We start from the raw sequence: 4,103 nt of genomic DNA, 5'->3' as shown, positions 1-4,103 counted from the left end.
AGCGGAAAATAGCACCAGATCCCATCACTGGAGAACAGAACTGAGCTGGAGGAAGCCAAACTCCATCCAAAATAAAAGTACAACAGCTTGAGGTCTAGTTCTGGGGAGATCCTGCAGCACTGCTGGATGCTGCAGTGAGACCGGGAGCTTTCCAACAGATCGGATCTAGCTCAAGCCGGAGCTGACTGCGGGAAATCTGGGACCTCTGTTAGGTCACGCTGGACAATTGCAATGGGGACTCCTGACCCTGCATACGATCTCCTGGAAATCAGGGACATAGGAATTACCCTGTCGTAGACCATCCGTGGCACTGACGGTTGCTTTGTGGAGGAGGGAGCTCAGGAGTAACCTGCCAATGGAGAACACCAAGGTCCTGGTGTTCTCACATGGGTCAGGGAGAGAGCAGAGCCCATCAGCCCTGCTGTTGTTTTAATCTTAAAAACAAGTACGGTATATAATAGGGAAGGAATTTGTTTGTTCTCATAATAATTTTATGAGAGGCTCTGTTATTGCGTAGTCGTGTCGTTAGCCATGGATGAAAGCCCAAGGCAAAGCCTAATCCTGAACTCGGTGGCGGACGAAGGACTCGCTGCTGAGCCCGAGCTCACCCAGATGGGAAAGCAGGTCTCAGCACAGGTTGGGTTTCCGTCAAGGCACTTACCCAGGGGTTTCAAGGAGCAACGTGGCTGCAGGGTTGAGATACAGGTGCTCCCCAATCCTGCGTTTAAGCGTGCTGCTGGTTAAAGAAAGCCACGCAGCACGGCAGCTAATCTCCCAGGCCTTAGTCTGTCTGAGTGCAAAGCCTGGGGATTACAGGTTGACTGACCTGCGTGGAAAAGATGATGCAGAGAGCTCCCAGAGCTGCTGCAGTAATGTCAAGCTGGGAAGACCTCTGCAATTGCTGAGTTAGCATCAGCTCCACCCCGGGATGCTTAAAGATACACAGAAAAGAGAGGGTAGACCTCACTGTAAAGCATTTATGACCTAAAAATGATCAATTTTTCTTTGTCCTTGAAAAATAAAAGCAATTTAAGGGCAAATTTCCCCTTAATTGTGGAAGGTCCCCTTCCACCTTGGGAGGGGGAGAGCTGGAGGGGCACAAGTGCTTTAGCATCTCACACTAAGCACTTTTCCTTAAGCCCATCTGATGTTTAGTTGTCACAAGACAGCACGCCAGAGAGAATATTTGAGAACTAAAACTGCTCATTCTGCCCCACAGCGAAAATGCATTGCATGCACATGCCATTGCTTTGGCTACGAAGCGCCTTCTCCTTCCCTGTAACGAATGCACTGTGCCTCCACCTCTGTGCACCCCAGGCTCGCTCCTTAGTGATTCACCCTCCTTGGCGACTGCAGCATGCAGAAAGCTGGAGCCGAAGTTAGGTGGTGGATGACCTACCTGCTATCTGGGGCTGCATTGGTAGAGGTGAGCTAATTAGAGCCCTATTTATCCCACTGGGTTCTTACAGCTGCAGTCACCGTTGGCAGCTGAGCATCTGGCAAGCGAGCAAAAAGCTCATCTGTTGGGAGCTGACTGCTTCTGTGGCTGCAGTGATGGGACGGGTACGAAATTCTCTTGGAGAGCTGTTTTAGATGACTCTTTTATGGGGGAAGAGGATGGGTTATTGGCTACGGCGGTGGTGCTTCAATGGGCCTTGCAGGTGGCCAAGCAGAAAGCATGGATGCTCTGTGGGCAACGAGAGGCTGGACGGCTGCCCCAACACACATGAAAAAATATCCTGCTGTCCTTGGGTGGTGGTATCACCCCTGCTGCTCTTGCAGGAGAGACTCAGGCACTTCTGGCGTAGTTTTTTCCTTTATTCCTCTACTTGAAAATCGTCTCGTATTCTCTCAGTAACCTCTCTGGGGTCCCAGTTATAGATACCAGAAGACGTGATCCCGTTCTCATGCACAAGAGAACAAGCCTTCCTATTGATAGGAAGCCAAGCTCACTGTGAGCCCACCTATCGGTGACTTCAAACCATCTTTCTAACTGTCATTCCACTATAACGACTAACTGTACTATTTATTGGCTCACATCACATCCTTATGGCTTCAATTTATTTTTGGAAAACTCAACCCACATTTAATTAGTTTATAGTTTGTTCCAAGTTTTGCTTATCCAGCTTTTTTTTTGTCTTTTTTTTTTTTTTTTTGAAGTTTGTATTTTGATGTTTAGCATTTGCCTTGGCAACATCTGGAACCCCTTTATGGAAGTGTATTGTTACTTTTACTGCTCGTGCAGCTTTATTAAATCATCTGAGTATTAATATTGAAAGTGTTCATCTGGGTCTAATCAGGGCCAAGATGAGTGATGTGGCAGTTAAATTGTACCTACGAGCTAATGATTCAAGGACACAAAGACCTGAAGAAACTAGCAGTGGACTTTATGCTCTTCTTTTTAGCTTCCTAGGAGGAGGAGGAGGGGGGAAAAAAAGAGATATTCCTGCTCTGACCTTTCTTGCAGAGCAGATAACAGAATTGCAGCCTGAGCTAGTTTAGAACAATTTGTCTCCAAAGAATTTTGTCCAGTTACCGCTATATTTCTGGATCTCGTTTCCATATTTAACTCTTTCGTCTGCCCTGGCTTCTCCACTCCGCAGTGCAAACGACTGCCAAGTCAAGATCCCCACCATGCGTGCCAGTACAAAACTGCCGGGGCTGACATTTTGCTCTGAGATCTCAAGCAAACCCTTGATATAAATAAGTAAATAACATACCCAGTGGGTATAAATACATAAATAACAAACCCCATCATTCTTCTGCATCAGCGACATCTACAACTTGGGTTTGCCCATTTGCTTCTCCTCCGCAGGGTCCCCAGATATCCCTGGGATGATGGTGCTGAGCCCATGGTCCTGCACGAGCATGCTGCGAGCACAGCACGAGCCAGGGCATGGATGGGTTGAGCTGAGGGGGTGAAAGCACAACTATGGCATCGACACCACCAGAGCACAGCCCTGGGTGTGGTGGGGCTGGGTTTTGGGGGGAGAAACCAATTTACCTTCAATTCTCTGTTCCCACGTAATAACACCAATGGAGTTTTTAGAGTGCGGTGGCTGTCACTGTAGATCAAGAGCTCCACACAAATGCTTTTTTCTCATCCACCCCCAAAACACTTGTCCTCGAGAGGAGTTTTGCCCAGGATCCTGTGAGTTCTGCCCCGGCAGAGTGAGGCGGGGAGGTGAGGGTGGCTTGCACTGGCTGCAAGTGCTTCAAATTCCCAGCTGAAGTCACAATTTTGGTAGCTAACCCTTGGATGGATGCAGGGCATTGGGTCTGTTGAGGTCACCCACAAAATCCCTGGGTGCCTCACCAGGGCCAGAGCAGCCCCATGGATGGGGGGATGCTGAGCGAGAGGTTGTGGGCAGCATGCTCACCCGCCCCACTCCTGGCTTCCCTGCCACCTCGCACGACACGATCCCTGCTGAGCTGCGTTTTAAGCCTCACACGGGTCATTTAAACCAAAATTTCCACTTCCAGCCTTCAGATGCAACAGGCTTCTCTTCTGCAGCCAGGTTTCCCCTCTGCCATTAGCGTTGGCCTTACGTATGAGGCCACGGGAGCTTGTAAATGGTTTATTTCTGTGTGGGAGCTTTCCAGCAGCTCTTTTACAGCCACCTCGTGGAGGGGGGTCTGGGCCAGCGAGGGAAGGAGCACAGGCACACAAGATGCTGTTGGAGCCAGCTGCGAGCCCCAGATTTGGGAAGCAGAGAGGTTAAAAATCCCTTTTCGCTGTTGGGACAGTATACGCGTTAAAAAGGAAAGGGACCGTAGGCTCGGCCGTTGGCCATGGGCAGGTCACGGATGTGACCACCAAAATGCAGGAGGTTCTGCAGGTTGCCCACAGGCCCAGGGTGCCCATGAGTATGCTCCTGTATCAGCAGGGCCTTGGCTTGCAGGGGCTGAGGCTTTCCAAGCCGCAGTCGGGGATTTTGCAGTTTGTTTCTTGTTCAAACTAACGGCTGGTGATGGAAAACCCCTGTGATGGCTGTGGCAGCCCAGTGAGCCACGGCTGCCCTTTTCACAGGGGCTGGGAGCAGCCAGCACTGCCGGGTGGCCCGGGGAAGTGGCAGGCGGGGGAGGCGCGACCCAAACATTAA

The 4,103-nt window shown here is 50.2% G+C and overlaps 1 protein-coding gene across 1 annotated transcript in view; it reads left to right on the top strand.

Moving 5' to 3' along the window:
- LOC103919595 (TGF-beta receptor type-2-like) overlaps positions 1 to 4,103 on the top strand; it is a 33,468-nt gene that overhangs the window by 14,316 nt on the left and 15,049 nt on the right. The gene's annotated exons all lie outside the window — the stretch shown is intronic.

This window comes from Pygoscelis adeliae, unplaced genomic scaffold (genome assembly GCF_000699105.1).
Source record: "Pygoscelis adeliae isolate BGI_AS28 unplaced genomic scaffold, ASM69910v1 Scaffold227, whole genome shotgun sequence".
Classification (NCBI taxonomy): Eukaryota; Metazoa; Chordata; class Aves; order Sphenisciformes; family Spheniscidae; genus Pygoscelis; species Pygoscelis adeliae.
The sequence above is the reverse complement of the archived record's forward strand: the minus strand, read 5'-3'. Positions and strand labels throughout refer to the sequence as shown.